A 22,844-nucleotide genomic window follows, 5' to 3' on the forward strand; every position below is an offset into this window, starting at 1 on the left:
GAGTGTGTGAGTGTGAGTGTGTGTGTGTGTGTTCTGACCTGGAACAGCAGGTTGAGGAATTCGTTGGCCAGAGCACTGTTCACACTCCAGATCTGGTAGTCCTCCAGGGTCAGGTGACCCAGCTGTGTGTGAGGTTCAAAGGTTAAGTCAAAAAGGTTAGGGTCAAAGACGAGGGTTAAAATGTCAGTGGACAGCAGTAGCATTATGAGATATTTATCCAATCACGTTACAGACAAAAACACCTATTGTATATCCTAGAAGATTCTCACCTTGGTCGTGTCGTGCATCTTCAGGATTCCCTCCACTATGTCCGACACGTTGGTGAGCAGTTCCTGAAAACAGGATAATGAGAGTCAGAACTTAGGTAAGGTAGCTTACTTATCAAACCCAACCACCTCCATTACATTATCCATTTAGCCTGTATCCCAGCAGTACTTACAGGGAGCGGTGTCCGTGCCCAGCAGTACTTACAGGGAGCGGTGTCCAGCAGTACTTACAGGGAGCGGTGTCCGTGTCCAGCAGTACTTACAGGGAGCGGTGTCCAGCAGTACTTACAGGTAGCGGTGTCCAACAGTACTTACAGGGAGCGGTGTCCGTGCCCAGCAGTACTTACAGGGAGCGGTGTCCAGCAGTACTTACAGGAAGTGTGTCCGTGTCCAGCAGTACTTACAGGAAGTGTGTCCGTGTCCAGCAGTACTTACAGGAAGTGTGTCCGTGCGATTGTCCTTCCACACTTCCAGGAGTGCGGCTACCATCTCGTGGATTTCGTCTCGAGACAGAACCCCATCCCGGTCCACGTCAAACACTTTGAAACAAACTGGGGAAACACGAGAGAGAAAGAAAGGGTACAAAAATACTCTATAACATAACACTGTAATTTCTAACTACAGACTCCTCAAGCCGCAGTTATACCAAATATGTTGTGCTCGTCATCTGTATTCCTCCGTGTGATCTGCAGTGAGTTACTTAGATAATTAACTGGAGTCTTAAGTTTCCAATATCTGCTGCCATTTCCAAGCGTGAAAATGTAATTTCAAGGCCTGATGAGAATCTAGATGACAGGATAGATGACATACTAATGACTATTCAGAGGCAGTAGACGATCGTAAAAAACAAGAACCACATGTTTTTACAACATAAGGAGATTGGGGAAAAGCACTGCAGCTCTTCCACTCACACAGTACACCATAACGTGTGAAAGGAAGCCTTAGGTTAGGAAATCACTACTCTCTACCTACTACAACAGATCACAGAGCAGCTCTTACATTTCTGCCTCTCGGCGACGGGCCCCCGGCAACAGGCAGACAGGCCACAGGAGATCTCCTTAAAGTCAATGTGATTGTCCCGGTTCTCATCAAACGCATGAAACAAACCTGGRAAACGAGATCAAAAAAGACAAGTTAACCATGTTCTACTACAAAATGGATATCTGCAAAAAAGAAGAGAAATAGTTTTGTGTGAAGGTTTGGTATCAGATCTTTTGGGAACTCATATCGAACCAAATCACAAGGATCACATTAATATTCATAAACATGGGGACTGAAAAAGAAAACATGGCCACTGGCCTGGCATTGAGGAAAGGCGTGTCTTTGCAATAAATCCCTGCCCACCCGAACAACCTTCATTGTGCCTCGCTCTGAGACTCAGGGTAGTGACAGGAAGCATCTCTAGCGGCTACTACTGAAACACGCGCACGGACAACGTTCTCCTGTTCTGGTCAGTGTTGACATCGTTGTCTTTGTAGTCAAGTTAGCTCGCTAGCTAACGTTAGCTGTTAACCTTGCGTGTTTGACAATGTCAGCTATTAGCAAACGTTTGTGTCAGCTAGCGCAAAAAACAACTTTTCCCAAGGCCAGCCCAGCAGCTATCGCTCGGCCAAACCCCCATGTTTTCGTTCAACAACAAAACCCTCTTACAACACAAGCAGTGGGTCATAGTCCAAACAACAACGTGGTTTTAACATTGAGAGACCATCAGAACGGCTTGTCATCTAAATAATCCACACACAATATATACTCATACAAATTATGGCATGTATACATGATTGTGTGTGTGTGTGTATTACTGTGTTTGAATGTTCATGGGTGACTGTCTAGCTGGGGGAACCAGGTTTACCATGTCCCCATAACATCCGGCTGGCATCAAAAATACATCAGAAATATGCCATACCTTCACTTAGCGAAGCGTGAATAGGAGGAGAGACCAGCGGGACAAAGGTTTCCAAGTCAAAGCGTCCGGTCCTGGACTGGGCTTTCAACAGCCAGTAGCGCTTCTCCAAGTCAATGATATCAGACTCTTCTACTGTGGGAGAGGAGAAGAAGAAAACACTTTTATATATAAAAAAAAAAAAATGGCAACCAACCTAGAGTGTTTTTTTTGTAGATTCACCGAGCATCTTCTCACTAGAACAAAAGTCACATGACCTAGCAGTGTTAGTAAGGAAAGGAAACAAAAGTGTCACCCAGTATCAGTTAATCTCAATATAGTGGACTACATGAACTTGGATGGAGACATGGAGCCACGCCCGATGACGTCAACACGTKTCACGGTTCCATTCTGATGGACATATGGACAGTTTTGTTCACGAGCAGGTCAGGAGGACAGTCGTCTCGAGTAGCCTGGTCCCAGATCTTGTAAGTAGGGTTGCAAAACTCCAGTAACTTTCCCACAAGAGAAATCCTGGTTAGAGGATTCAAGATTTCCTGTTAATTCCCCTGATTCCCGGGAAGCTTACAAATCGGGATTTCTAGGAATAACCTGGGGATTCTGGGTACCGGAATTTTGCGACCCCCATCTGTAAGTGATTTAGTCTATCCCRGTTAGTCTTGAGGTGAGACCATGACTCAAACTCAAAAAGGCAGGGCCAAGGCTCACTAGGTGTACCAATATAGCTACTGTTAAGTATGAAACCTGCCAGCCAGCCCCAGAGTCAGAGATCCTGGTTCATCCTCCCACTCCACCGCGCTAATCCACAGCTTTACACTGATAAGATTAGCCTACGGCTCGCTAGTTCATACTAGCCCAGGCTTCCCTTTCCACCGCACTGTCCCATGAGTCATCCCATACATGTGACTCAAGACAGGTGTCAAAACATACATACACAAATTAAGACTGCGCCCCTACATAGTACACTACTAAATAGGGCACCATTTGGGATGCAGTTCCAAGTCATATTCACTCTATGACAGGAGAGGAGACCATTCCGGATTTCCACCACAAATCCAAGCTGGTTCTTAAATCTCACTGCTATGGCCGACATCCTAGTTTGCTGTCTGTATTTATAAGACGGATGGGTCAATAAGACAGTGATGTCACTGGGGGATAATATCGCCAGCCTATAGCAGTGAGCTGCAGATTGGGATGTGTGGGTGGATTGAGAGGAGCTTTTCATCTCTCCCTCTTCCATCCATCCTCTCCTCCTCCCTACATCCATCCTCTCCCTCTCCCCCTCCCTACATCCATCCTCTCTCCCCCTCCATGCATCCATCCATCCTCTCTCCCCCTCCATTGCATTCCATCCTATCCTGCCTCTCTCCCCCTCCATGCATTCCATCCATCCTCTCTCCCCCTCCATGCCATCATACATCCTCTCTCCCCCTCCATCCATCCATTCCATCCTCCTCTCTCCATCCATCCATTCCATCCGCTCTCCCGCCACCATCCATCCTCTCTCCCCCTCCATTCATCCTCTCTCCCCTCCATCCATCCATCCTCTCTCCCCTCCATGATCCATCCATCCTCTTCCCCTCCATGCATCCATCCATCCTCTTCCCTCCATCCATCCTCTCATTCCCCTCCATCCATCCATCCATCCTCTCTCCCCCTCCATCCATTTCCTCTCTCCCCTCCATCCATCCATCCATCCTCTCTTCTCTTTCCATCCATCCATCCATCCATCCATCATCCATCCATCCTTCTTCCCTCCATCCATCCTCTTCCCCTCCATCCATCCATCCATCCATCCTCCCCCTCCATCCATCCATCCTCTCTTCCCCTCCATCCATCCATCCATCCTCTTCTTTCCCCTCCATCCATCCATCCATCCTTCTTCCCCTCCATCCATCCATCCTCTTCCCCTCCATCCATCCTTTCCCCTCCATCCATCCTCTCTCCCCTCCATCCATCCATCTCTCTTCCCCTCCATCCCATCCATCCTCTCTTCCCCTCCATCCATCCATCCATCCTCTCTTCCCCTCCATCCATCCATCCTCTTCCCCTCCATCCATCCTCTTCCCTCCATCCATCCATCCTCTCTCCCCTCCATCCATCCATCCTCTCTTCCCCTCCATCCATCCATTCCATCCTCTCTCCCCTCCATCCATCCATCCATCCATCCTCTTCTTCCCCTCCATCCATCCATTCCATCCCTCTCTTCCCCTCCATCCATCCATCCTCTTCCCCTCCATCCATCCTCTCTCCCCCTCCATCCATCCATCCTCTCTTCCCCTCCATCCATCCATCCTCTTCTTCCCCTCCATCCATCCATCCATCCTCTTCCCCTCCATCCATTCCTTTCCCCTCCATCCATCATCTCTCCCCCTCCATCCATCCATCCTCTCTCCCCCTCCATCCATCCTATCCTCTCTTCCCCTCCATCCTCCATCCATCCATCCTCTCTTCCCCTCCATCCATCCATCCATCCCTCTCTCCCCTCCATCCATCCATCCATCCCTCTCTTCCATCCATCCATCCATCCTCTCTTCCCATCCATCCATCCATCCCTCTCTTCCCCTCCATCCATCCATCCTCTCATCCATCCATTTCCTCTTCCCCTCCATCCATCCATCCTCTCTCTATCCATCCATCCATCCATCCATCCAGCCATCCTCTCTTCCCCCTCCATCCACCATCCTCTCTTCCCCTCCATCCATCCATCCTCTCTTCCCCTCCATCCATCCATCCTCTTCCCCTCCATCCATCCATCCTCTTCCCCTCCATCACATCCTCTTCCCCTCCATCATCCATCCTCATTCCCCTCCCATCCATCCATCCTCTTCCCCTCCATCCATCCTCTCTTCCCCTCCATCCATCCATCCATCCATCCTCTCTTCCCCTCCATCCATCCATCCATCCTCTTCCCCTCCATCCATCCATCCTCTCTTCCCCTCCATCCATCCATCCATCCTCTCTCCCCTCCATCCATCCATCCTCTCTTCCCCCCATCCATCCATCCTCACCATCCATTCCTCTCTCCCCTCCATCATCCATCCTCTCTCCCCCTCCATCCATCCATCCTCTCTTCCCCTCCATTCCATCCATCCTCTCTTCCCCTCCATCCATTCCATCCATCCTCTCTTTCCCCCTCCATCCTCTCTCCCCCTCCATCCCCTCTATTCATACATCCATCCTATCCTCTCTTCCCATCCATCCATACATCCATCCATCCATCCCATCCATCCTCTCTTTCCCCTTCATACAACCTCTCTCTCCCTCCCTACATCCATCCATCCCTCTTCCCATCCATCCATCTATCCATTCTCCTGAGGTTTATTCCTGGAAGAGCCCACCTCAGCAGGGTCCAGTTGTCTCTGTGGAGAGTTAAATTGTTGTGTGTGTGTGTGTTCAATCTGAAGACTGATGGAGAAAGAGAGAAGTGGAGAGGTCAAGAGGCCTGATTGGAAACAAGTAAACACCAACAGCTTCAGCGGTTCAATAACCTTTTAACCGCCGTTGAGTCCTTCCCTCCTCAGAGAAATGCTCTGAAACATCAGGTTTAAACAAATAGAGAACACAACCTCACTTTTGTATATTATCTACCTCACTTGCTTTGGCAATGTTAACATATATATGTTTACCAGGCCAATAAAGTCCCTTGAATTGAATTGAGAGGAAGAGAGAGCGAGAGAGAGAGAGAGCGAGAAAGAGAGAGAGAGAAAGAGAGAGAGAGAGAGTCTGGAGATGGCTTGGGGGAAGTAATGGTGGATTAATATTGAGAAGCATGGTGTGGAATGGGAGGTGTGTGTGGTGGGGCCCGCCCCTGACTGACTGAATGCCCCTTTAAGAGTAGAACAGTTCGACAATACTAAAATCTACAAACACACACACACACGTCGTACGGACACACACACACAACACCCAAAAAGATAGGTCCTCCAACTGGTCTTTCAGAAAAACAGAGAACACCAATATAGTCAATGTATCAATCCCAAACGCTAAACAAACCTGAATGAAAGCTATTTGTGTTGTGTTTACTGAACGCAGGCCAGCGTGGGCTAGCCTAGCAGCGAATAGTGCTGTGGTTAAGGCCTGATAGGGACGAGCAAGGAAAGCAGAGCTGAGGGAGAATAGACACCTGCTCATCTTGTTGCTGTGTGTCATTAAATCAGACTGCTGCTCCAGCCTGCCTGACACTGCTAATCTATAAAACTCATTACCTCTCCTATGGATCAGCTCCAGGACATGCCTCATCCCCTGACTGACTGACTGCTGGACCTGTGATTCACTGCCGTTAAAAGTAGTACACCATTGTAGAGAATAGGGTGCCATTTGGGACAAATTTCCTAGCTTAGCATGCTAGGTAAACCGCTAGGCTATTTGGCTAACATTCCATTTCAGGACAGGACCTGGCTGGTTGAGACTGATCTCTTTTAAAGATGGCTGGAGCTTGCGGTTTGAGCCTGTTTAAAATACAGGCTGACAGTATTTTGTTCTCAAAACAAGAGGCTACATCTCCATTACTGAGTAGACTGGCATACAGAGAGAAATGATTGGCATTCTGCGCTTGGGTCTCGTAAAACAAGCCGCGCGAGCGAGTTCACACAAGACCTCCAAATATACACTTCCACAATCTGAAAGTGGAAAAAAAGTGCTTCTTCGTGCTTTTACTTCCTGCACCAGCCACCACAACAGGAAGAGGATTACACAGCAAATACAAACCACTAACTCACTCCAACTATCGGTTCATTGTTAACAAAAAAAAAACACACTAGTGTCAGTGTTGACCACTTCCTAGGCAGTCCCAAATGGTACCCAATTCCCTATTTTTGGCCACAGCCCTATGGGTCCTGGTCAAATGTAGTACACGTCATAGGGAATAGGGTGCCTTTTGAGAYGAGACACTAGTCTACAGGAGGTCCAGTGGTGTGCCCAGTACCCACCTAGAGGAGTGACTCTGTCAGAGTGACAACAGAGGTACCATACCATATTCGCCCTGGGACGTACCGACAGGACTGACGTGTACCATAGTARACTCCACCGACCGACGGCTAACAGCTCAGGAAAAACACACACCACGTTACCTCATGCCATCCTGGTTCCAATACAAGGATTTTCCAATAGTATCTCAACCCGGCAACAAGCCTGTCAGTCCTCCATGGCGTATGTTGTGTGTGTGTCCGGTCGGTGATGGCGTCTTAGCCAAGAGTGAAGTATGTTCTAGAAAGTCCATGCACGGAGAAGGTGCTCGCCTCACGGCCAAAGAGTGCACACACACACACACACACCTGAACTCTCTCACACACACACACACCTGAACTCTCTCACACACACACCGCTCAGAGTTAAGAGGATCATCTGGGAGTGGGCAGCAGCAGATTACGAGCTGTCTGCAGGTACTCTCCTGGATTGGCAGCAAAGATCTCTCCTGCTCTCAGGACAGGAAGCAGCTAAGATCTTTGATTGGTCTGGGACACAGCTTACATGTAAGAGCTTTCTTTCCAATGGACAGAAAAAGGAGGAGGGACATGAATGACAAAGAGAATGTGACAGAGGGTGACAAATAACATGAAATATGTGCACCGAACTAGAACAGTCAGGTAAATTTATCTGTCTTTTTGGGAGATGCCATCACTTTTTGTTGTTGTTGACTTTACCCAGATGAACACCACATTCCATAGAAGCCTTAAATACNCCAAATGACTTTACCCAGATGAACACCACATTCCATAGAAGCCTTAAATACCAAATGACTTTACCCAGATGAACACCACATTCCATAGAAGCCTTTCAGTAGCAACAGTTTATTTACAGGGTAGGACTGGACCTCTAGAGGGGAGTACGGTAGCGGTCACTCACAGTGTGTGACTCCGGCCAGAGTCTGGTAGAAGGTGGGCGTGTCGCTGTCGTCTGTGAGGGTGACAGACACGCCTCCGGAGAGCAGCCAACGGGAGAAGGTGAACGCCTCAGTGTTCTGAAGGAGCCAGTTCTTAAAGCGTTCATAGTTGACTTTCTCCCCCTGAGACAAAAGAAACAAAAAAAACATCAACAACTTGTTACCAAATCATAAAGGAGGTAGCGGGAGGAAACATGGGAGACGGACAGGGATTAGCGTTTATATTATAGGTGTATTGTGGAAGTGTCATTGGCCAATAGAGTTACAAACAAATACAAAAGTGTACAAAACATTAGGAACACTTGCTCTTTTTCTATGACCTAGACCACAGGTGTCAAACTCATCCCGAGGAAGGCCAAGTGGCCGCGGGTTTTCACTCCTCCTTTGTACTTGATTGACGAATTAAAGTCACTAATTAGTAAGGAACTAGCAACTAGGGCGGTTTCGGTGACCATATTACCGCCACACCAGCAGTCATGACCGCAGTAAAATTCCACGTGACCGTTGAGTCACGGTAATCTCCTTTTATGCACTCCGTACATGCGTTGGTAGTAGCCAGCTCGCTAGCGATCGACGGGTCACTGATGGCCTGGTACTCAGGGTGCTATTTGTCTCTGTGAACCACTCTGACAATGCAAATGCCAAAAACACTTATTAAAACAGTATGTGCCGTTTCAAATCTCACCTCACTGTGATTGATAACATTTTAAGAAAGAAGCTCGTTAAGACTTTGAAAGTGAGTGTAAAACATGGTCGTTGCGGATGTTATTTACGAAGCCTAACGACGAAATGGACAGTGTTTTCTAAGCTGACGATTCATTTAAAAATAAAAAAAACACTAATGAATATTAGATCTTATGCATGAACTACAGTTCCTTCGGGAAAGTATTCACACCCCTAAACTTTTACAAAATGTTGTTGTCTTACAGCTCAAATTTAAAATGGATTAAATYTAGATTTTTGTTGGTCACTGTCCTACACACAAGACCACATGATATCAAAGCAGGCATATATATGTATAGTACCAGTCAAAAGTTCAGTATTAAACAAATTAAAATATATTTTAGATTCTTAACACTTTTTTGGTTACAACATGATTCCGTACGTGTTATTTCATAGTTAAGGAGTAAAAACTAGAAGGCACATAATATGTTGCATGGACTTTCACTGTGTGCAATAATATTGCTTAACATGAGTTTTGAATGACTACCTCATCTCCGTACCCCCACACATACAGATAATTGTAAGGTCCCCACAGTCAAAGACCAGGAATTTCTCTCAAAGAAGAAGGGCATCAATTGGTAGATGGGTATAAAAAAATGAAGTTATTAATTACACTTTGGATGGTGTATCAATACTACAAAGTGACTAGGTATCACCCAATCAGGCCAAATGTGACATTAAAACAGAGTTTAATGGCTGTGACGGGAGAAAACTGAGGATGGATCAGCATKGTAGTGACTCCACAATAGTAACCTAATTGAGAAAGTGAAAAGATGGAAACCTTAAACAGAATACAAATATTTTAAAACATGGATCTTGTTTGCAACAAGACACGAAAGTAATACTGCAAAGAATGTGGTAAACAATTAACTTTTTACCCTAAATACAAAGTGTTATGTTTGGTCAAATCCAATATAACACATTACTGAGTACCACTCTCCATATTTTCAAGCATAGTGGTGGCTGCATCATGTTATGACTATGCTTGTAATCGTTAAGGACTGGGGAGTTTTTCAGGATAAAAAAGAAACAGAATGGAGATGAGCACAGGCAAAATCCTAGAKGAAAACCTGGTTCMGTCTGCTTACCACCAGACACTGGAATATTAATTCACCTTTCAGTAGGACAATAACCTAAAACACAAGGCCAAATCTACATTTTATGCTTATCAAGAAAACAGTGAATGTTCCCGAGTGGCTGAGTTTTGACTTAGGTCTACTTGAAAATGTATGGCAAGACCTGAAAATGTCTCTCTAGCAATGATCAAAAACCAATTTGACAGAGCTTGAAGAAGTTTTTAAAGAATAAAAATGGATCTTAGAGACTAACTTAGAAAGACTGTAATCGCTGTCAAAGGTGCTTCTACAAAGTATTGACTCAGGGGTGTGAATACTTATGTAAATGTGATATTTCTGTGTTTCACTTTCAATAAATTTGCAACAATTTRAAAACATATTTTCACTTTGCCATTTTGAGGTATTGTGTGAGGCTGGGAGAGAGAAAAAAAGGAGACGAAGAAAAAAATCTATGAAATCCATTTTTAATTCAGGCTGTAACACAACAAAATGTGTAATTAGTCTGATAAAAACCGCGAATTAAAATAATAATTGTGTCGTTATACAACGGCAGAGAACTGTACAGGCCTAGGTGATAATGTCGGTTCAGTGATTGAGCAGGGCGGCTTACAGAGTTTATCTACAATTATAGTGAATATGTATTTGATTTAGAATAGCCTGGTAATAAGGGCATTTGTTTTATATTTTCATAAATAGGCGGACAACATTACCTTTACCTTCCATCTCCTCCCTTCCTTCCTTTCTCCAGCGCGCATACAGAGGGGCTGGCAACAGTTTAAATCAAATATGTTGTTTCGTTGTGAAAACGTGTTATTATCGATGTTCCCCGAACAGATTTCACTCRGTTTCCCCAAATTGAAGCACAGGGCAGCTACAGGAACGGGTTTGGAGAGCCCGTGGCGGAATATCAGCTGTCCCGCAGCGAGAGGCTACATGCTCCTCAAAACAGAGGTTGATGTGTGGAGTGAAACAACCAGAGTAGCCGACACAACATGAGTGAAAAATTAAATGGCAGGAAAGTGGCCTCATTTGATATTCCAGTGCATAAAGATAATGCCTCTGCCTCTGCCTCTGCCTCTGCCTCTGCCTCTGCCTCTGCCTCTGTCCCTGTCCCTGTCCCTGTCCCTGTCCCTGTTCCCGCCCATTTGATAAATGGGCCATTCTAAACCAAAACAAATTTTGACAAATTAGCAAAGAGAGGATTAAATTGAGAATAGTCTTACGGGTGATATGATAACTTGATGAGAGAACAGCCTGAGGCGAGGAACAGAACGGAAGTATTATTATTTTTGTTGCGACTTCCTCAAATCATCAATAACCTATATAGTCGCATCATGCAGCCCATTTATGGTTTGATATCTAAGACATTCTAAGGTTTGATTCATTCACAACTAAAGTTACAAAAAATAACTACATTTAATTATATTATTTTTACTATAAAATCATATAAATTAATTTCACGGGTCTTTTAAGCCGTCTGCTAAAAGAACAAGCTTAGGGCCTGGCTCATAGCCAGATGACACAGAAGGCCAGTTTATATTCTGTACAATACATTTTCTTCATGTCATAATGTTTCTTTAGACCGGTCTAAAATACATAATGGATTTATTGCGATGGTGTAGACTATATTACATGGATTTATTAGACTTTTTTTATTTTTATGTAGATGTTCCTAACGTCTGCATCAGTGGCTTGTAGGATGTGTGTGGAAGCCAGGAGATGCCAAATGTGTTTATGTTAATTAACGGCCAATTACCATGAGACCGGCAGTTATTTACACGATTATATATTTTTTTACCTTTAACCTTTATTTAACTAGGCAAGTCAGTTAAGAACAAATTCTTATTTACAATGATGGCCTATCAAAAGGCAAAAGGCCTCCTGCGAGGACGAGGGCTGGGATTTAAAAAAAAATAATATATATATATACATACACATGCTACTGTTTTATGTTAAAGAGGTAATCTGCAGTTTGCTAATGATATTATTATTCTTGGAAGGGTGTATTGTGTAAATACACACACACACACACACACACACACACACACACACACACACACACACACACACAGTGTGACCGGAACCTCCGACTGAGTGATGACTAGAGAGGAGGAGTGTATTGTGTGTCAGTCAAAGTGTCAGTCTGGGTGATTGACAGGTGACAGGTGACAGTAATCTGTGACTGACCTCGTTGAAGCACTTCCTTAGAGACGGCGGGACTTCCCCGTCCAACGCCCGTAGCACGGCCTCCATGTCGTCTCGTGCCGCATAGCCGCCCGACTCACTGGCAAACAGGCTGAAGAGGTCTGTGGTTGGACACACCACACACACAGTTAATGAGTTCATTCTGGAAGGCAGGTTGGTCTCATCAGTGGCAGGCAGACTCAGACAGAAGCCAGAGTAGCTGCAGTCTGAAGGTCCATTACTAGTCATCATGCTGCATCACACACATCAAATCACACAATTTATTGAGAGAGAGAGAAGAATGAAAGTTGGAGAGAGAATGAAAGTTGGAGAGAGAGAGAGACAGAGACAGAAGAATGAAAGTTGGAGAGAGAGAGAGAATAATGAAAGTTGGAGAGAGAGAGAGAACATACACTTGGCCTTCTCCCCATCTCGTCCTCTAGTCAGCAGCACCAGGCCAATGATGAGGTTGTTAAAGTGTAGTCCTTTAGACGTGCCTCCAAATGAGTTGTAGATGACCTGCAGGGAGAGGAGGAGAGTACAGAGAAAGAAAAGATGGTATGAACACACATATATACGCACACAACCAGAAGTATGTGGACACCTGCTTGTCCAACATCTCATTCCAAAATCATGGGCATTAATATGGAGTTGGTCCCCCCCTTTGCTGCTATAACAGCCTCCAGTCTTCTGGGAAGGCTTTCCACTAGATGTTGGAACATTGCTGCTATAACAGCCTCCAGTCTTCTGGGAAGGCTTTCCACTAGATGTTGGAACATTGCTGTGGGTAAACATTTCTTCCATTCAGCCACAAGAACATTAGTGAGGTTGGGCTCTGATGTTGGGATATTAGGCCTGTGTATACTGTATATATACGTGTGTATATGTATACAGTGCCGTGAAAAAGTATTTCAACCCCTTCCTGATTCTCTATTGTTGATACTGAATGTTTCCCCGCAGCAATGTTCCAGCATCTAGTGGAAAGCCTTCCCAGAAGAGTGGAGGCTGGTGACACCCCCCAAAAGATTTAGATTTAGGGTGACACCCCCCCAAAAAACGTAGAGAAAAACTGAATGGAAAGCGCTATTCCTTATTGAATCACCCTTACACAAGTACACTATTTCATAGTAAATACTAGAGAGCTGCTAGGTTGCCTGCATGGTTGGCATGGTTGCCTGCATGGTTGCCTGCATGGTTGGCTGCATGGTTGGCTGCATGGTTGGCATGGTTGCCTGCTGCAGCACAGGAATCCCAGCTACACTGGAGCCAGTGTGATCCCCATTCATCAATGTGCCACTGTCACGGTCAGAGCCGACAGGGACCCCCCCCCAATGGCCGTCTACCTCTGCCCTGGTTGTGGGGTGTGTGACTGGGAGGCGTCCCTCTTGCCAGCACTTGTCGTGTCTCCTGGTTGCCTGGGGCGTGCTGGAGAGCCTGTGGCAGTGGTCTCTGTGGTCCCACAGCCAGCCGGAGTCAGTTTGTCACAGTACAAACAGAAGAACCCTCAACATAACACCTTAATACGGTCATATTTAATTAGATGTTTTAAATTAACATTTCTTATTCATTTTGAGTATCATTTTWAAAAATGCACAAGTATTGGCATTAGAATTTACTTATTCAAAGCCGGTATATTTAGACAACGCTTTAATATTGACTTAACTCTGCTTGGCCTGAACATTGCCCTGATAACATATTTCAACTTCCTGAGGACATGTTCTGCATATTATCGAACATGATTATGCACACATTCAACTTTCTTAGGAACCAGGAACCATGTGCACAAATAGTGGCAGGCCAAAATGAATATGACAAGACGACAAAGTGAACCACTTAAAGAGAGAGAGAGAGAGAGAGGAGAGAGACAGACACACCTATATTAGGGCACTGCAATAGCTGCATATCACTATTTCCGTGGGACACATTTCACCTGAACATGACAGTGAAGTACTAAATGAATTACCCTCTGGAAACGCTGCCATAAAAGACTAAAAAATATATAGACCTAAACCATTTCCTTTCAAATCAAGCTACTCACGCTGGCTACAGCCCAGCCCCTTTCTGTTGTACATAGCAGCATAAGCGCTGACAAAGTGATTGAGTTCGAAAGAAAAGGAGAAGAAGCTTTGAGATGTGGTCAACACACTGCCTATACTGGACTCACAACTCATTAACTATGCTATATAGGCTTCCTTCATCAGAGCGTATTAATGCGCATTCGGCAGACTCAACAGCCTTGGTTTCTCTAATGGCTGCCTCGCCTGGTTCACTAACTACTTCTCAGATAGAGGTCAGTGTGTCAAATCGGAGGGCCTGTTGTCCGGACCTCAGGCAGTCTATGGGCTGTCTCTTATACACATCTAGATGTGTATAAGAGACAGAAGGTAACCACATAAAGAGAGAGAGAGAGAGAGAGGAGAGAGACAGACACACCTATATTAGGGCACTGCAATAGCTGCATATCACTATTTCCGTGGGACACATTTCACCTGAACATGACAGTGAAGTACTAAATGAATTACCCTCTGGAAACGCTGCCATAAAAGACTAAAAATATATAGACCTAAACCATTTCCTTTCAAATCAAGCTACTCACGCTGGCTACAGCCCAGCCCCTTTCTGTTGTACATAGCAGCATAAGCGCTGACAAAGTGATTGAGTTCGAAAGAAAAGGAGAAGAAGCTTTGAGATGTGGTCAACACACTGCCTATACTGGACTCACAACTCATTAACTATGCTATATAGGCTTCCTTCATCAGAGCGTATTAATGCGCATTCGGCAGACTCAACAGCCTTGGTTTCTCAAATGATTGCCTTGCCTGGTTCACCAACTACTTCTCAGACAGAGTTCAGTGTGTCAAATCGGACACCTCTGGCAGTCTCTATGGGGGTACCACAGGGTTCAATTCGCGGGCCGACTCTTTTCTCTGTATACATCAATGATGTCGCTCTTGCTGCGGGTGATTCCTTGATCCACCTCTACGCAGACGACACCATTCTGTATACATCTGGCCCTTCTTTGGACACTGTGCTATTAAACCTCCRAACRAGCKTCAATGCCACACAACTCTCCTTCCATGGCCTCCAACTGCTCTTAAATGCTAGTAAAACTAAATGCATGCTCTTCAACCGATCGCTGCACGCACCCGCCCAACATCACTACTCTGGACGGTTCTGACTTAGAATATGTGGACAACTACAAATACCTAGGTGTCTGGCTAGACTGGAAACTCTCCWTCCAGACTCATATCAAACATCTCCAATCCAAAATKAAATCTAGAAGCGGCTTCCTATTYCGCAACAAAGCATCCTYCACTCATGCTGCYAAACATACCCTCGTAAAACTGACYATCCTACCGATCCTYGACTTCGGYGATGTMATTTACAAAATAGYCTCCAACACTCTACTCAGCAAATTGGATTCAGTCTAYCACAGTGCCATCCATCACCAAAGCCCCATACACTACCCACCATTGCGACCTGTATGCTCTCGTTGGTTGGTCCTCGCTACATATTCGTCGCCAAACCCACTGGCTCCAGGTCATCTATAAGTCTTCGCTAGGTAGAGCGCCGCCTTATCTCAGCTCACTGGTCACGATAACACCACCCACCCGTAGCACGCGCTACAGCAGGTACAGTTGAGTCGGAAGTTTACATACACCTTAGCCAAATACATTTAAAACTCAGTTTCACAATTCCTGACATTTAATCCAAGTAAAAAGTCCTGTCTTAGGTCAGTTAGGATCACCACTTTATTTGAAGAATGTGAAATGTCAGAATAATAGTAGAGAGAATGATTTATTTCAGCTTTTATTTCTTTCATCACATTCCCAGTGGGTCAAAAGTTTACATACACTCAATTAGTATTTGGTAACATTGCCTTTAAATTGTTTAACTTGGGTCAAACGTTTCAGGTAGCCTTACACAAGCTTCCCACAATAAGTTGGGTGAAGTTTGGCCCATTCCTCCTGACAGAGCTGGAGTAACTGAGTCAGGTTTGTAAGGCCTCCTTGCTCGACACGTTTTTCAGTTCTGCCACAACATTTTCTATATGATTGAGGTCAGGGCTTTGTGATGGCCACTCCAATACTTGACTGTGTTGTCTTTAAGCCATTTTGGCCACAAATTGTGGAAGTATGCTTGGGGTCATTGTCCATTTGGAAGACCCATTTGCAACCAAGCTTTAACTTCATGACTGATGTCTTGAGATGTTGCTGCTCAATATATCCACATAATTTCCAGCCTCATGATGCCATCTATTTTGTGAAGTGCACCAGTACCTCGCAGCAAAGCACCCCCAGAACATGATGCTGCCACACCCGTGCTTCACGGTTGGGAAGGTGATCTTCGCTTGCAAGCCTCTCCCTTTTTCCTCCAAACATAACTATGGTCATTATGGCCAAACATTCTTTTTTGTTTCATCAGACCTTGACATTTCTCCAAAATGCACAATCTTTGTCCCCATGTACAGTTGCAAACCGTAGTCTGGCTTTTTTTATTTTTTATGGTGGTTTTGGAGCAGTGGCTTCTTCCATGTTGAGCGGCCTTTCAGGTTATGTCGACATAGGATATCGTTTACTGTGGATATAGATACTTTTGTACCCGTTTCCTCCAGCATCTTCACAAGGTCCTTTGCTGTTGTTCTGGGATTGATTTGCACCAAAGTACGTTCATCTCTAAGAGACAGAACGCGTCTCCTTCCTGAGAGGTGTGACGGCTGCGTGGGCCCATGGTGTTTATACTTGCGTACTATTGTTTGAACAGATGAACGTGACCTAGGCATTTGGAAATTGCTCCCAAAGGATTTATTTAAAAAAAATATATATATTTTAATCTTTATTTAACCAGGAAGGCTAGTTGAGTACAAGTTCTCATTTGCAACTGCGACCTGGCCAAAATAAAGCATAGCAGTTCGACACATACAACAACACAGAGTTACACACATGGATAAACAAAACAGTCAATAATACAGTAGAAAATCTATATACAGCATGTGCAAATGAGGTAGGATAAGAGAGGTAAGGCAATAAATAGGCCATGTGGCGAAGTAATTACAATATAGCAATTAAACACTGGAATGGTAGATGTGCAGAAGATGAATGTGCAAGAAGAGATACTGGGGGTGCAAAGGAGCAAGATAAATAAATAAACACAGTATGAGGATGAGTAGATTGGATGGGCTATTACAGGTGCATGATTCTGTGAGCTGCTCTGACAGCTGTGGCTTAAAGCTAGTGAGGGAGGTAAGATTGTTTGTTGTTTTTTCTGCACTTTCGCACACCAGTATTTCTACTTACACATCCTCATCTGCAATCTATCAATCCAGTGTCAATTGCTAAATTGTAATTACTTCGCCACTATGGCCTATTTTGTCTTACTCCATTTGTAACACACTGTATACAGATTTTTCTATTGTTTTATTGACAGTAACGTTTGTTTGATTCATGTGTAACCCTGTTGTTGTTGTTTGTGTCACACTGCTTTGCTTTATCTTGGCCAGGTCGCGTTGTAAATGAGAACTTGTTCTCACTGGCCTACTGGTTAAATAAAAGGTGAAATAATAAAAACATTAAAATAATGAACGGATTCACAACATTTGGCTTACCAGGGAAAAGATCCAAACAACAACGTGTATGACGAGATCCTGATGATGCGTATGGTAATGTGGGCCTGACTCCCTCCCTCTGTGTTATCACGGTGACGGAGTGGCCCTAGCCGGGCCCTGTGGTCCCACTAACCACAGTGACGAGCGGCCCCTAGCCGGCCCTGTGGTCCACTAACCACAGTGACGGAGTGGCCCCTAGCGGGCCTGTGGTCCACTAACCACAGTGACGAGCGGCCCTAGCCGGGCCCTGTGGTCCCACTAACCACAGTGACGAGCGGCCCGAGCCGGGCCCTGTGGTCCCACTAACCACAGTGACGAGTGGCCCCTAGCCGCCCTGTGGTCCCACTAACCACAGTGACGGAGGGCCCCTAGCCGGCCTGTGAGCGGCCCTACCTGGGTCCTGTGGTCCACTAATCACAGTGACGGAGTGGCCCCTAGCCGGGCCCTGCTGTCAGACCTAGTGATGACATAGCTGGAGGGTCTCCCAATGCACAAGAATTAACAGCCCTGGCTGGAGTCTGCTACCTGATTGCCCAAACACTACACTCCTTAGTTAAACATCACACACCCACACAGCCTTTTTGAGCAGCTAGGTATAAATGTCCCACTTTCTCTGAAAATCACAACGTTTGTTGGTGGGAACAGACATCTAAGAATAAACTAGCGAAGGACGTGGCTGCAGCGACACTCAGTAGAAATAGCAGCCCTCCATGAACCGTCTGTCCTACTACATCGATCAGCTGAGGCACTTTAAATCTCAGAGTGAATCTGACTTGCTGCTGGTCTCGCTGGTAAAAAGTCAAATATAAAATGTCTGCCTTCCTGCCTGTTTGAAGACTATAGCCACGTCCAAATGGCACCCTATTCCCTATGGTCCTGTCAAAAGTAGTGTACCCTATTCCCTATGGGTCCTGGTCAAAAGTAGTTGTATCCCTATTCCCTATGGGTCCTGGTCAAAAAGTTGTACCCTATTCCCTATGGGTCCTGGTCAAAAGTAGTGTACCTATCCTTAGGGTCCTGTCAAAAGTAGTGTACCCTATTCCCTAATGGGTCCTAGGTCAAAAGTAGTGTACCCTATTCCCTATGGTCCTGGTCAAAGTAGTGTACCCTATTCCCTATGGGTCCTGGTCAAAAGTAGTGTACCTTATTCCCTATGGGTCCTGTCAAAAGTAGTGACCCTATTCCCTATGGCTCCTGTCAAAAGTAGTACACTATAAAAAGGGACCATACTGCCATTTAGGATACAGACTGTTGCCTATTTAGACTCAGCTAGGAAGACGTGAAGTTTTTAACATCCTCCTGTTGTAAAGCTGCCAGCACAACTCTGCTGGCCTATTGATTAACAATCAAGCAGGAGAGACCAAGTGCCCTTTTCAGTCAATAGCCACCTTCCGGCCAGCTGTTTTCAATCCAAGTCAATAGCCAGCTTTCCTGGGCCAGCTGTTTTCAATCCAAGTCAATAGCCAGCTTTCCTGGGCCAGCTGGAGAGCATGTTGGTATTAACACATTTTATTGTTTGGACTTTTAAACCAGCAATATGTAAAGAAAGACTAAAAAACTAATGCACAGCAGTTTATTTGGTACAATGATTATCTAGACTATACATTGCTTGTTTTGTCACAAACTGAAATTAGGAGCACAATTCACATTTTTGCAACCAGGAAATGGCGGAGCGATTTCTGCATATTCTGCATATATAAAAAACAAAACAGAATGAAACGGAGGGATCACCTGAATGTGTAATAAGAAATTATTATTTTCCTTATTGCATTGAACAACATTTTGATACGTTTTGCTCTTCCGAATATGACCGAGGTATGGGATATTATGGCTCCCAGAGTCTATACACTCTTCACCCACTTTGATTTCTTGTTGCTGAGTATGTTGAACCAAACATGTATTTTTGCAGATCTAAAAGGTCTTTGATTGAATGTCACCAAGACTGTTTCAATGGAATGACAAACACCAAGCCCTACGGGTTGGGTTACTATTGTGAACACAGGCCAAGCATTTTATTTCACTTCCTCAAAACAATGTCCACCGCAGAATACGCCTACGTCAGTCAGCCTTGATGACCCAGTCACTGACTTTGACACACACACAATTAGTGTTTAGTCACTGAAAAAGTCAGTCAGGTAGCATGTGTGTGTTTGCGTGTGCGTGCGTGCGTGCGTGCGTGCTTTCGTGCGTGTGTAATTGGGAATAGTCCTTTGACAGTATGGGTAGTTCCTCCTTCAGCCTAACTGGACAGAAACCAGAGCAGAAAGAGAGAGAGCATCTGATTGGAAAGTGGAACTAGAAATATTGAACAACCAACTGGGGAAAAGCATTAAACCAGCTAGCTACAGTATGAACTGGAGTAGTCTAAAACGACTTTATATCACGAGTCACTGGGGTCAACCTAACACAGCGACAATGGCCGGCATCCAAATGGCACCCTATTCCTATATAGTGAACTACTGGTTTGTAGTTGGGATGCACACAAAGATGAGGGTCAATCTCAATAGGCTGAAAGCATTGACCATCCGAGTTGAAGTAGCCTCAATTAACGGATCTAGGACCCAATGTCATCCTAATGTAAATCCAATGTTATGTCTAGTCATGTCATGCCAATGTCATGTCCTGCCAATGTAATGTCATGCAGTATGCTTGTAAAGGAAACGAAGGAACATGTTGATGGTCCATGTCTAAGGATAGGATCCATTCGGTCTTTCTAATGAGCTCATTCTTTTTTAGGCCATTTCATAGATAACAGGGTTCCATGTGATCGATAATAGGGTTCCACGTGATCGATAAATGGGTTCCACGTGATCGATAACAGGGTTCCACGTGATCGATAACAGGGTTCCTACGTGATCGATTAACAGGGTTCCGTGTGATCGATACTAGGGTTCGTGTGATCGATACAGGGTTCGGTGAGAACAGGGTTCCGTGTGATCGATAACAGGGGTTCCGTGTGATCGATACAGGGTTCCCGTGTGATCGATAACAGGGTTCCGTGTGTGATCGGATAACAGGGTTCCGTTGTGTCGATAACAGGTTCCGTGTGATCGATAAAGGGTTCGTGTGTGATCGATAACAGGGTTCCGTGTGATCGATAACAGGGTTCCGTGTGATCGATAAAGGGTTCGTGTATCAGATAACAGGGTTCCGTGTGATCGATAACAGGGTTTTCGTGTGAGTAACAGGGTTCGTGTTGATCGATAACAAGGGTTCCGTGTGATCGATAACAGGGTTCCGTGTGATAGATACAGGTTATGTATAGATAACAGGGTTTCCATGTAATAGATAACAGGGTTCCATATATAGGGAATAGGGTTCCATTTATAGGGAATAGAGGTCCATTTAACAGGGAATAGGGTTTCATTTAAATTAGGGAATGGGTTCATTTAATAGGAATAGGGGTTCCATTTAATAGGGAATAGGTTCCATTTTGGAACACAACCCAGACTCCTGGTTTAGAAACCCTTATTACAGGGGGACTCAAATTCGCACAGACAGCACTCCATCATTCCCCTCTAATCAAATCAAATTCCACAGACAGCACTCCATCATTCCCTTCTAATCAATCAATTCCACAGACAGCACTCCATCCATTCCCTCTAATCAATCACAAGTCCACAGACGCGCTACTCCATCATTCCCCTCTAATCAAATCAAAATTCCACAGACAGCACTCCATCATTCCCCTCTAATCAAATCAAATTCACAAAGACAGGCACTTCCATCCATTCCCTCTCAATCAAATCAAGTTCCACAGACAGCACTTCCATCATTCCCCTTAATCAAATCAATTCACACAGACAGCCTCCATCATTCCCTCTAATTCAAATCAAAGTTTATTTCGTCACAGGCTCCTAAACATCGTGCAAAAAAAGGTATTAGGTGAACAATAGATATGTTAAAGTAATAAAAACAACAGTAAAAAGACTGTAGAAGGCTGTATCACACACCCGGTTTAGTCGGGCTGATTGCGGTAGAATGTACATATGGGTTAAGGTGTGTCCTGTATGTTCTGGTTTACCTCTGCACTTCGGAGGGACTCCGTCTCCCCAGTACTTTCTCTGTAGAAGCACTGTTGGCATGTAGTAGGACAGGCCGCTGGTCCTCTTAAAGGATGGCTATCCTTCAGACCGTCTCAACTCGGTCCCAGTATCAGTTACTACTAGAGAAGAGGGAAGGAGGAGAGCAGGGGCAGGGGGACGGCTGAAGGAGGGTCAAAATAACATCAGATCTAAAGACAACAGGTGTCCTGAGTCATAAAACCTGAGCTAAAGAAAAGGTGTCCTGAGGCCAATATAAACATAAGACAGGTTCTGTAGCATGAACACGTAGCAAGGGTGTCCTGAGCCATTAAACTCATCAGGCACAAAGGACAAAAATGGGTGTGTCCTGGAGCCCATAAAGTAGCATCAAGTCTAAGCAACAGAACAAAGGTGTCCCTGAGGCCAATTGTAACATCAGTGCTAAAAAGCAAGAGGTGTCCGTTAGAGCCAATTAACATCAGGGCTTATAGACAAGAGATGTCCTTAGACCAATTAATCATCCAGTGCTAGAAGTACAAAGGTGTCCTTAAACCAGGGAATGAGAGTTAACTATCTTAGGCTAGTACGAGCAGATGTCCCATGGATTCCATTTCTTCTAGTGCAGACCATAGATGGTGCAATGTCTAGGGAAAGGTGGATTTGGGACTGCACTTTTCTTTGGTGTCTACGGAGCGCACACTTTGCAGAGCAGTCCCAGTCCCAGGCAGGACACTAAGTGAACTAATGACTGAGCTCATTCCTAGAATAGGTGCCGATGGGAATCGACAGTTCGTCTCATGGAACTTAGCCTGCAGAGTAGCAGCGCATGCAGCGCACAGCACGCGCGGACTGGAACTGGGCCTTGAGACGCTAGTTGCCACGCAAGCGCACGCCAAGTCCAGGAACTGCTGAGCCCAGTCAGGCCAGCAGGGCACGGCATGTCACTTGCGAGCCAGTCAGCAAGTGCGTAATCCGCTCCAGGGGTTTAACTGTTGGTCCCAGTCGTCAGCCCGAGTCGAGAGCGGACGCATGTTCCAGGAACTGCTGAGCCCAGCAGGCGCAGCACGCACGGCACGTCCCAGGACTGCTGAGGCCGCAGTCTTAGCCAGCCTAGCGACGAGTACCGGACCTGCGAAGCGCGTCCTATCCGCATGTCGGCACGCGCAGTCCAGGGAACTGCT

The 22,844-nt window shown here is 45.3% G+C and overlaps 1 pseudogene; it reads right to left on the bottom strand.

Moving 5' to 3' along the window:
• LOC112073597 (ubiquitin carboxyl-terminal hydrolase 32-like) overlaps nt 1-22,274 on the bottom strand; it is a 41,041-nt pseudogene extending 18,767 nt beyond the window's left edge.
• Between the last annotated feature and the right edge of the window lie 570 nt (nt 22,275-22,844).

Source organism: Salvelinus sp. IW2-2015, unplaced genomic scaffold, assembly GCF_002910315.2.
Source record: "Salvelinus sp. IW2-2015 unplaced genomic scaffold, ASM291031v2 Un_scaffold2313, whole genome shotgun sequence".
Classification (NCBI taxonomy): Eukaryota; Metazoa; Chordata; class Actinopteri; order Salmoniformes; family Salmonidae; genus Salvelinus; species Salvelinus sp. IW2-2015.